The sequence below is a fragment of the Pituophis catenifer genome, unplaced genomic scaffold (assembly GCF_029215685.1).
Source record: "Pituophis catenifer annectens isolate HBS135680 unplaced genomic scaffold, rPitCat1.0.hap2 SCAF_3, whole genome shotgun sequence".
Lineage (NCBI taxonomy): Eukaryota > Metazoa > Chordata > Lepidosauria > Squamata > Colubridae > Pituophis > Pituophis catenifer.
The window spans coordinates 48,630,059-48,642,347 of record NW_027256883.1 but is presented as its reverse complement, the minus strand read 5'-3'; the positions used below and the strand labels follow the sequence as shown (position 1 = coordinate 48,642,347).

Genomic DNA, 12,289 nt, shown 5'->3' with positions numbered 1-12,289 from the left:
TACCGGTAGTGAAGTCTGGAATATTTCCCACAGGAGTTTGCTTTTGAACAGACACATATAAGATAATATGGGTAAAGATGGTATTTATCAGAAAAGGGCAACAGAAAAGGTCAAGCATAAAACATGCAAAGGGAGGCCCCTTCACGTCACATCATTTGCACTCTCCAATCCCTCCAAGAAGGCTTGGAATGCAGCAAAGTAGCAAAAACCAACAAAGGTTTTGTTTACTGTAGAAAGAGCTTATGTGTACATGCCCTAATAGTTCTGGACAGAACACTGTATCTGAGTTATTTAGAAATATATGTAAAAAAGACTTAATTCCAAAATATAAAAGTCTATTCTAAGAGTCAGGCTCAGCCTTTTTCTTCATAGTGTTTAGAGATTCTTCCTGAATCAAGCACTCTCCAGATGTATTAGACAATTCCTATCATCTCTAGCATGCCTGCTGATCAGAGACTACTGATGCTGTAGTTTGATAGATACTTTTGGAAGACACCAGACTGAGGCTGTTGTGGCACATATTATTCATATAATATATAATAATAATAATAATGTTTTAATGTCCTTTAAAAATTCCAGAATCATAAAGTCTCTGGATGAAGATTTAAGTCCAGCTCTCTGTTCCCTGCAGAAATCAAGGTGAAGTGTCAAAGACAGAGGACAATCTTACTTTCACTTGCACGTATCTTGTACAGGGGAGTCCACTACCTCTCTTGAAAACCGTTTCTGCTGTTGAACTGCTCTTCCAGTTCAGAAGTTTTTTTTTTTTCTAGCACTCCGTCAGATTCTGCCTTCCTGTAACTCTATTTACATTTTTAAAACAATCCTATGCTTCTCATCTCAAGGGAAAGGAGTCCTCTGCCAAATTGTCTTGCCCTCAGCAAAGTCATCAATGGCGAAGATTTATTGTTTTAGGCAGTTTAAGAATTTCCTCACTTTTAAAAGGGGGCGTTTATCCTGTCTTTCACTTTCGTTTAAAGCTTTGGTGTTCCTGTTCTAAATGACAGCACCGCAAGCACTGCTTTTAAGCATGATTCATCTTGCCTACCACATCCCAGATTTTTACACCGAGCACCACTCTCTCATGAACAATGGAATCTTGCTCCTTCATAGCTGCCGGGCAGAGACTGTTACTAGCTGTAGACTTGCCACCAAGTATTACAATAAAGGCTACAAATGGGAATGCCACTTATACACAGGTTCTATTCTGAAAACGCCTTGCTCTAACAAATGCTTGTCAACAAAAGTAATATACCATTTTTTTTTCCAAATGTGTAACATCTCTTCTATGAAAACTGCAGCTAAATTACCCCCACCCCCATTTCAGGAATGAGATGAATCTTAATGGTATTTCTATTGCTGGTGCTCCACTTTTATTTCATCCATTGTGATTTCATAATGTGATTTATAATAAAAACATGCTTCTAAGGAGATTGATGTCACTCACTCATGAAGAAAGCCTCTATAAATTGAGATAATTTTGCCCAATACAGTCATTAATACCCCTTGATAAACACACCTTTTGGAGAACAAAATGCTTGAGGGTGGTATCACTCAGGCTTTTGGCAAGGAAGAGAGATACCCCTCACTTGCAAATGCAATCACACTTGCATTTTTTCATTTTTATCTTTTATTTATTTTATTGTCAGTTCTTTGTTTAATGCTTGTGAATTGTCCAGAGTCATTGTGAGTAGGGAGGCATATAAGTTTAATAAATTATTATTATTATGGTTTGTTACACAATCAGCCAGATGTTCAGACTAGATTTGGCATTTTTGTTTGCCTATCGGATCTAGGCAGATGTGGATGTTTGATGGTGTTACAGGTATCATTGCAGAATGTAAGTTGTTCCAAGTAAAACTGCCTTTTGCAATTGGCTGATTGTGAATTTGTCAGTACTGATCATGTTCAAGTGGTACTCCAATTGTTTTGGGATTGTACCCAACACACTTATTACTGTTATTTATTATTGTTGATAGGGGCCCGATGGCTCAACAGTTAAAGGTGTTGAGCTTCTTAGCTGGAAAGCTGACAGCCTGGGTTCAAGACCCAAATGCAGTTTGACGGAGTGAGCTCCTGTTATTTGCCCAGCTCCTGCAAACCTTGTAGTTCGAAACCTTGCAAATTCAAATAGATAAATAGGTACCACTTCAGTCGGAATGTAACAGGGTTTGTGTGCCTTGGCAAACATATAGTCATGCTGGTCATGAAACCATGAAAGTGTCTTTGGACAATGCTGCCTCCCTGAAGTCGGACACGATTGGACAAGGGAAACATTTACCTTTATCTTATTTTTATTGATAGCAATACAACAATATTTTATTATTTTTCCTTTACTCCCTTTTCCCTTTAATATATTATCAAAAATAATTTTAATATTATATTACAATTATATTAATCTATTAGGTGGTTTTTTGTAGATTTTAGTCCTAGAACAATTGTAGACTTTTGTGCTACAAATTCAACCATTCACATAAGTTTGCATGTTTTGGAGGATTCATTATCCTAAAGTTTTAGGTGCTATTTTATGCTTGTTTTGAACTGAAATAAACCTTTAAATTTGAAGTGGCACCGAATAAACATACATTTCTCTATTAAGTCTGGCTCTCTTATCTTATAGTCTGGAAATATTTTATTTCAAATAATGTATCTGCTTAGCTAAGTGATTTCCTCTGCTTAATTGCACAGCAAATAAGAATGTATATTTTATAATTGGCCTATTTTAGCAGTTTTGAATTTTACTACTGAGGAGACTTGTATAATGGGATATCTTGTTGCCATACCCGACTAAGGCTTTTGGGGGCTGAAATGTAACTTTCCATACTATTTCTGTGATAAAATAAAATAAAATCTTCTCTTCCACCATTGTGGGTCTCCCATTCCAAATCCATTTAAAGAAAATTGTGCCTTTGTAAGTTAACAGTATGCTAACTTTCCTTAATAATCTGGGAAAGAATAATTCAGAGAAGTCATCTTCCCAATTTCTCTGACAATTATTTTGGAAAATAATTTTTGAAGAGCCATTAGTATAGGGTAAAATCTTCTTTCAGTTTTTTGAACTTCATCCTCTCTAGCAGGTTGGATTTCAATTTCTATAATTTCAAGTCAAAAGATGGACCCTAGAGCTCCTTTCACTGATAATTTAATTAAGATAATGTAATTAGTGAAAAAGACTGAATGTGGCCAGGACGTTCTTCAATCTCATTGAAAGTTCAAGATTCTTGGGCTACTGCTCAACACATTATTATAATTGCTTCTAAATGTCAGAAAAATACAAAACAATCTTACATTAAAGTGCTTCCATCATTAGGGTTATCCATGAAGGAGTTAGAATTGGATTAGGAGGAAGGGAGACAGAGGGAAATAGTCCAGAGCATTTCTGGCTCTTAAAAATAGCAGTAATTTATTTTCAACTCTAGATCAGATAAAAAATAATGTAATGTAAGGACAACTTCTAGTTGCAAGAGAATGGAGTAGCTAACAACAAGTTGTTGAATGGCGCTTATGCCATCCAACAGTAGTGATATATTGGTAAGAAAAGCAAAGGCAATTTTCAAAAACGTATTCATATGTGAAGCAGCTTTTTCCATGCCATAATAGGATTTTTTTGACATACTATTTTTTTTTTAAAAAAAACCTCACTAATTACTTATGTGAACAAAGTTATGATTAACCTAATGGTTTTCATGATACAAATGCCCTTTGGCAGGAAAAGCTACAATATAAGAAGATATTTTGTTGGTAGTGAGTTCTAGAACTGAATTTAAAGTGCAACTTGGAATAGTTATAGTATACTGCAGGGGTCCCCAATCCTTGGGCCACAGTCCACTACCAGGCCCTGGTCTGTCCAAAACGATGCAGCACTAGCGATGGGCAAGTGTGCACACACATGAAGCTCCACTTGTAGAAGCAGTGGGCCCTTGCACTCCCACATGAAGCTCCATTTGGTGAGTAGAGGGCGCTTGCGCCTGCGCCCACACCAATGAAGCTGTGCACGTGCACGCATGCCTGTAACTCCCCCCCCCACATTGGGCCACCAAGGTGGAAAGGATGGGGACCACTGGTATATTGGATTGATAACATCGTTAATTCCATAGAATGTGAACTGACCTTCAGGTATACTTGTGTTTTGGACTACAAATTCAAATCCCATTGTCCATCTACTAATTTATCAGAAATCCTATTTATTTTTACAGAATATAATGGTTATTATATTACCTTATCCTTCAACTGGTTACTAATTAGCATTCATATTCGCAGTTGCTGTGGGAAATACAATCCTCAATGGTGATAACATTTTTCTACTTTAAAACTAGTCTTTCATTGTGTAGATACTAAACTGTTCATTAAGAAAAGGGAAGCTTATATTCATTTTGATGAACACACATATACTTTTAGTACATACATACATGCATACATACATACATATATACATACACACAAAAACTATTTCCCACTATGTAATAAGTTGTAAAATTGTTACAAAAACATGAGAAGTCAAAATGGGAACATAAACCCCCAAACCCTGAAGTGTAAAAATGAAGTCTTTTTTTATGTACAGTGAATGCCACTCTCTAAATTGGTTTGTGGAATAATTACAAACAGAAAATAAATGATTTAAGTTAGAAATCTTAGTTTTTTAAAAATTGACATAAACAAAATACTTCACCGTGACTACTCCTTACATATTTATTCTATTGGGATACTTTAAAACTAATACTGAAACTTACATTAATATTCCAAACTATGAATGAATTAAAAAGCAAAGAAGTTGATAATGCTAGATATAAATTATGGCTTGAAGACCATACATAGTTAACCAATATATTTAATAGAACCTTGTTTCTAAGTTGAGGAATACAGTTTGAGCAGCAACGTCTGTATGAATTTTGTGGACTTAAATCTTTCTTTCTGAACGTTTCACTGAATGTTTGTCATACTGCAAACTATTTTGACTTTCTGGAACTCTTTTTTTTTAAAAATAAAACCTATAAGCCATTATAAAATGTAAAAATTGCTGTAATGACTGTCTCTTATTTCTTCTCAATATTATGCATTAAAGTTAATTCATTTCAGCCATAATGGAAAACATTTTCCTCCCTTGAAAAGTAGGCTAAAAATATAATAGGATAAACAAGTTTCCCTTTACTGTACATCACAGTGATTTTTTTACAAAAGCACACATACATATTCACACAGATCTATAACTGTTATCTGTGCAATTACTTATTGCATATTATCCAGATTAGAAAGTGACATGTGACGCTGAATTTTTTTCAAAGTATAATGAAATTAAATGACATAACATCTAAACAATATTTAGAGCCTTTGAAGAAAAGAAGGGTTACTTTATACATGATTACAACTGTCCCTGTAGGGAGAAAAATATTTCAATTGTCTACGTCGACATAGCCAAGCTATTTAATCATTTTACATACTTCTTGGTACTATGAGAATGTAGCTGTGACAAGTCTGATGTAGTGTATTTTACAAAGAGCTATAAATATTCATGGACTAATGAACCACCTACCCACTGGGAGTGATTACATTTGAATAGGCCAATCAAAGACAGGTTGAGTTCACATACTCTAGACCAGGAAGTTTCTTTTTCAGGAAAGAATTACCTTATGAAAGACTAATATAGCTGTAAAATCCTTCAGTCCCCAGGGGAGAAAAGTAGCAGTGGAAGGAATCTGAAGCATTCTTTTCTTAAGCATTAAAATTTTAAAATATGATTTAAAAAGAAAAAAAAGTACAAAGAAGAAATATTTTTCCCAAAGTATTTCTTTCATACCAAACTACATGTTAACTATTGGGGGAAATGGAAACGGACTGCCAGAAAAATAGCACATCACTGATAAGTCTGTCCCCAGTAGAAGCAGCACCAAACCATCCTTGGCTAAACTTGAAAAAGTTAAACAAGTTTGGATATAGTTGATCCTGTATCCTGGACCACCAAACAATTGCAGGCCTGCAGAAAGGGAAACATTCATCATGGAGCAAATACTTTCTCTAGTATTACTAATTAAACTATATAGAATTGTCCATATTGTCACCAGGAATTGAGTGAGACTTAGAAGAAGCTTCACTCCCCCCTTTTTTTCTGTGTCTAAATTCAGTTTCTATACCCCAGTAACTTAAGAAGTTTTGAGCAGACTCATGATCTGCAAACCTCACTATTTTACTGTTTTTAATCTCCTGCATCACAGATGGAAGAAATCACCTTGATATGAAGTCACACAACCATATTTGTTAAAGCGGAAGTAGGCAATCTGACATTCCAGTTCCCATAATCCTTTACTGTCACTTGTCCCTTAATGTCAGCTGGCATTAGTGTCAGTTTTAATCTAAAACACCTGAAGGACACAAGGTCATTGGCCTCTGAATTAACAGCAAGAATGTTCTACATGCAAACTCCAACTTGATTATTTATTTGTATAGCAACTAGGCCAGAATTTAGTCAACCTCATGACTTCTGGAAAAATAAGGCTATTTATTATGTGAAGCCATTTCACTTCAGCTGACTGAGATTAATTGGAATTCGTATAGGCTTTCTTTTAAATAAAAAAAGTCAAAAGATTGTCTTGACCTAATGTGCAGTTGCAGCTGAATTTCAGGGATTGAAAAACAATCCCTGATGGCAGTTCTTTTTTTCATACATCCGAGGGATCAATTATTGTCAATTTTAATTCTTTATTTTACTTAAAGAAACACTCTTGGCCTTTTCCCCTTAAGAATATATTCTTCACATTTAATCTGCTTCAGTTGAAAGTTCCCAATCTTGAGAAAACTGGAAGAGTCGTTGTGAGACTGGCTGGAAAATAGTGGGCTCCAATGAGCCTCACAAAAATCCAGCTAGACAAACCGCTGTCGGGGGGTCTTCAGACCGGAACTGTCCTGTAGGGACAGTGAAGAGGGAGAGGCGCCTCGGATGACCGAAAGGAACAGGCAAGTTCCTTGAAAGGTCGGAGGCAGCTCTTTGAACCAGCGGCGGGGGTGGCGGCCATTATAAATGACCGCTTTGATGCTGGGGCAACCAAAATAAGATTTTGTGCAGGACTGGTATTTGAACAGAGTACTGGTATTGGGTGAGTGATTGGCCAACTCACAGGTAAAAAAGGAAATTTAAAAAAAAACTTTAAAAGTTGTCCTGGCAAGGAAATGAGTGACTAATTGGCACTTGGGAAGTTTAATGGAGGGAGAAGAACAAAGAGCAAGTGAAAATATTAAAGCCCAGAAAAGAAAACTTTATATTTGATTTAAAATTGGATTTGGAGAAATTAAAACTAATACAAGAAAAAGAAACCCAAGGGAAAGTACTTTTTAATGAGGATTTGAAATAATTTTGACAGTTTTGAAATTTGAAGGAAGAACAAAGAGGAGGTTAAAGTATTAAAGCCCAAGAAAGGAAATTTTACAACTGGATTTAAAACTGAATTTGGAGAAATTAAAAACAATAAAAGGAAAAGAAATTTGATATAAAGTATTCTATGTGGATTTAAAATACTTTTGCAAGCTGGATACTTTGTTGTTCTGAGAATTGTGGATTGGAGAGAGACATCTGATGGTGGAAAGAAAGCACTACAATGACCGGCTTGAAAATTGAAAGAAATAACAACAGTGATCTTGATCACTACAAGAGCTGTGAGAAATTTTAAGGAGTATTTGTTTCTACTTAAACTGCTTGGTCTCGATTTCTAAAGGAGGTAGAAAACAATAAAGCTTTAAATTGGAGTGGATTGGAAAAACATTTGTACTGGATATCATCTGGAAATAAAAAAGAGATTATATGGACTTAAATCTTAATTAAACATGTTAAAATATCAATAATTTTTTAAATTAACAATATGGAGCTTTGGATATGTGAGGATATTGAGATGCTTAAAAACGTGTGTGACTCAATAAAGGGCAATAAAAAGTTAGAAACTTTGTTAGAACACACTAAACAGGAAAAAGAGAATATAAATGAGAAGGAAGAAAATAATATTGAAGGTAAAGGAATTGAAGGTAAAAAGTTAGATGATTACACTGGGATTTACAGTGGCAAAAAAAGAATGGATAGGGGGGAATATTTTCCAAAAATGAATCAATTGAAGGGAAGAGAAGAAAATGGGAAAAGATTAGGTAAAAGCTTGGGCCGAATTATGTGAGTAATAGACTCAAAAGTTAGAGAAATGACTCAGGAGAAAAGATATAATAAATATAAAAAGAAAAGAAAAAAGAAAAAGAAGACAAGAGAATGGGATGAAGGGAGAAAATTATTAAGAAGTGGAATTCTGGAGAGACCAAGAGAAAATGGTTAAAAGGGGAAGAATAATGGAAAGGAGGAAAGGAATTAAGGTATATATTAGTAGATCTAAGGGAACTGTATTAACATTAGTAATTGTGAATGTAAAAAGTAAATATGATGATGTATATTGTGTATTGTAAAATGAATAGCAGATGAAATATGAAGTGGTAATTTGGTTCAATTATGAAAATAACTGAAATCAAGAGATAAAATTGAAATGTAAAAAAGTGTGATGGGGACTGAAATAATATGTTGTAAATGATGAAATATAATAATTAACTGATGCTATAATAAGAAATCAGGAATTAAGGGCGGATAGTGATATTGCTTATTATGTACTTAGAAGAGATTAAGATAAGATGTGGAAGGTCAATTAAGTTAAAGGGTTTCAATGTAAAAAATGAATAAGATGAAGTACATTGTTTATAGCTAAATTGTGATGAGGATTTTGAGAAATATACTTTATAAATGGAGAAATAAGATAATTAATTGAAGTAATACTAAGAAATTAGGATTTGAAGGGCAGATGGTGATATTGTTTATATATTATGTATTAAGAAGAGATTAAGACAAGATAAAAAAGTAGGGAAAAAGAAAATCATGGCAGAAATTGAAATATGTAAATTGTATTTGGAAAAAACAAAAAAGAAGATTGGAATAGACTATAAAAAATAATATATAATTATGTTATAAGTTGTGTAGGTGTGACCCGGTCAATTCTCTGTTCATAAATTATGTATGTAAATTTTTTTTTAAAATAAAACTTGTTAAAAAAAAAGGGTTAGGGTTAGGATTAGGGTTCCCAGTCTTCATGTTATTTATCAATAATTGTTAAGGCAATACTGTGGTTAGTACTCTTGATTTCAACTCCATTATAATCTCTTTTGTTAGGAACAGACTGCTTTTGTAGTGTCAGTCTTAAAATTAAATGCAAACAACTACCAATCTAATGAGTGGTAGCTCAATAGCAATAGTATTGTAAATGGCAGCACACTTGAAATGTCACTCCAATTGTTTAGGTTTTTTTGGCAAACCCAGAGCAGATCTTAGATTTTATATCAAAATTGCATAAAGAATGCAATACAGCAATAAAACAGACATGACAGGTACTTTCGGTCTGTACTAAGCCATAGTTTGCTTAGCAATCTCTAGTTGAATAAAGCACAATTTCTTGGGATCATACCCTGAGATTTAAAAAGAAGTTTTAAACACTAAAAACACTAAGATCAAACAAAGCAAACCAAACTATAAATTAGTGTAGTGTGTGAACCCAAGCTCTGTTTTCTATAATACAGATTTTCTTCTAAATTTTCTTCTTGTTGGCCTGTAGAATATCCAAATAAAACATTGAAAATTGTGGGCTTACAAATGAACAAAGTATTGGATAAATCTAAATAGCTGTGAGTGGGTTCTTTTTGTGTGTGTGTGTGTGTGCTCCTGGATACTTTCAAAACAGAAGTTTCAGTAAAAGCCCTAAATTCTATTATTATTAGCATAAAACCACTGAGTTAAAAGAATCTTTTTAATCTCATGAAGCTTCTGTTAGGCCTAACTTGCATTAATAATGGTAAGGGATAATGGGAATTGCAGTTCAATAATATATGGAGGCCAAATATTGCTTACCTCTAATTTAGTGCACATTTCTCCTAAACCAATCTGTTGGATTTTACTTGTAAATCTGGCCTTTACATGACTTTTTGTTGCACTGTATCACCTTACTGAACAGTTTTAAATTCTCATTCTCTGCATTTTCTAACTTTTGAAAAGTAATTATATCTTTTCTTTACCATAAAGGATAAACAGCTACATTCCCTATTCTTTCAGAAGTTTTATTCAGTATTGGATAAGTGTTAAATTTATTTCCAACAGATGGGAATACACACAAATTTACACTTTTTCTATTTAAGCCAAAGCAGTTGAAATTGTATAGCATTTTCTTTTATAGTATATAAAAGTCTTTTTTGTCGTGAAGTTTTATTTCTTTCTCCCAAAAATGCACAATGCATGTCACAAGCCAGGGCTCTGAACATGCAGCTACAATTTTGACTTTTTAAAGCTCCTTTCAGATGTCCTTGCTAGAATAATTAATTACTAACAGTAACCATGTGCTGCATTAACATCACCAAAATTTGACTGCAATGATTTCACAATGGTTTTCATCTTATGATAATATCTAAACTATTTTCATAGCTCTTGTATCTAATCTTCGTTTGCAATGCTAATTTATATTGGTTTATTAGGCCTATAGTCTATAGACTATAATTCTATAGACTATAGAATTAGGAATTCTATAGTCAGTTCAGTTCAGTGTTTCACTAAATCACAGATAAAACTGCACCTATCAGTGAGTGAAGTGATATACACAAAACATTGAACCCTAGACCATCTGTTGGGAATAAATGTAGAGAGGGCAGAAAAAAAACCCTGGGAAACTATAAACAAACTGGCCTCTGCTAAACTTGTGCTAAAACTCCTTTCATTTAAAAGCCACTATTGCATTGAATTCTTTTCCAAGGACAATGGCTGTTTGGAGGCACACATTAATGAACAAAAAACATTATCAGCCATTTTTATAGCACGATCTAGTACCAGTTTCCAATACACATTTTCCACTGCAAGAAATGGGTGGAATTAAGATTATGTGTGTTTTATCATTTACATTTATAGTACAAACACATGCCACAAGGACCTATAGAATCAACTGCAGGTGAAATGGGAAGCCACATTGCTAATTTTGTTGAAGCTGGTTTTTCTTGGCTAAATTAGTTCAAAAGCTATAGAAAATAGTTCTTTGAACAGATATCATTTCATCGATAATAATCAGCTTTGATGTATTTGATTATTTTTCATCAAGGTAAATGTGATACAATAACAATTTTAGATACTTAGATTCATCAATCTATTGGTATGCCATTATAATGTGTAAATTATGAATGTATAAGTTTCAAAATGTTACCTCATTTGGTACATTCATCTTATTTTTTTAAAAATGCTGCATTACTATTTCTAGCTTGTTGAAGCTAAAATCCAGTTCAATAATTTTAGATATGCAATTTTCTTAATTTTCAGTAGGTGAAATAGAAATCTTTTTTCTTAGCAAATCCATAGTTGCTATGTAGTAACAACTTACACATTTTTTTAAAAAAGCATCCTATCTTCACATAATAATCTTTAGACTTTCTTCCTTTCCATTTCTCTCTAGTGTAATCTCTATAGTATCCCACTGAAAGCAGAATGTGGGTTTACAACAAAATAGCACTGACTCAACATTATTACTTTTAATGAAGGACAAAGCTTTTTTCTAGGTTCAAGAAAAAGACTGCCAAATAAGATGAAATCCTGATAAGAAGAATTCTATCAGAAATATTCAAGCTATGGGAATTGCTATGAGACTAATAGAACTACTGAGTAACATAATAATTAAGACAGTATTTTTAAGCCTTTCCCAACTTTTAATATTTATCTATCTATCTATCTATCTATCTATCTATCTATTTATTATTTAATATTTATTATTTAGCTAGCAAAATTATTACTACAGTTTAATTCTACACCTCCAGAAAAATTTTGATCCAACTAACTTACACATGAAATGCTTTAAGCTGGATGTGTGAATACACTGCACTTGTATTTACCATCAAATAAATATAATTGATATAGTAAGAAGCTGGAACAAAGTGATCTTATGTATTACAGAACAGAACAGATCTATAGATTATGAAAGTAGTCACAGTTAGTCATTGTGTCAAGCCAAAATTGAGGATAGGGCTTATACCAATAAAATCACAACTCTGAGTTACAGTACTGATGCATATTGTATCTCCTTCCTGCTACTGAGAACAAACGCTAACTGAGGAACAAATCAGTTTATCGTATTAAATTCTATATAATTTGTTCCTGTGATGACCCTTCAATACTTCTATAGCAGTTCAGGCCCCAAATTTGGTTCTTTTTCTCTTTTATCTAGTAGCCTTTTCCTTCTTCATATGCCATATTGTG

The 12,289-nt window shown here is 33.5% G+C and overlaps 1 protein-coding gene across 4 annotated transcripts in view; it reads right to left on the bottom strand.

The window, feature by feature from the left end:
- ZNF521 (zinc finger protein 521) overlaps nt 1-12,289 on the bottom strand; it is a 321,848-nt gene that overhangs the window by 27,391 nt on the left and 282,168 nt on the right. The gene's annotated exons all lie outside the window — the stretch shown is intronic.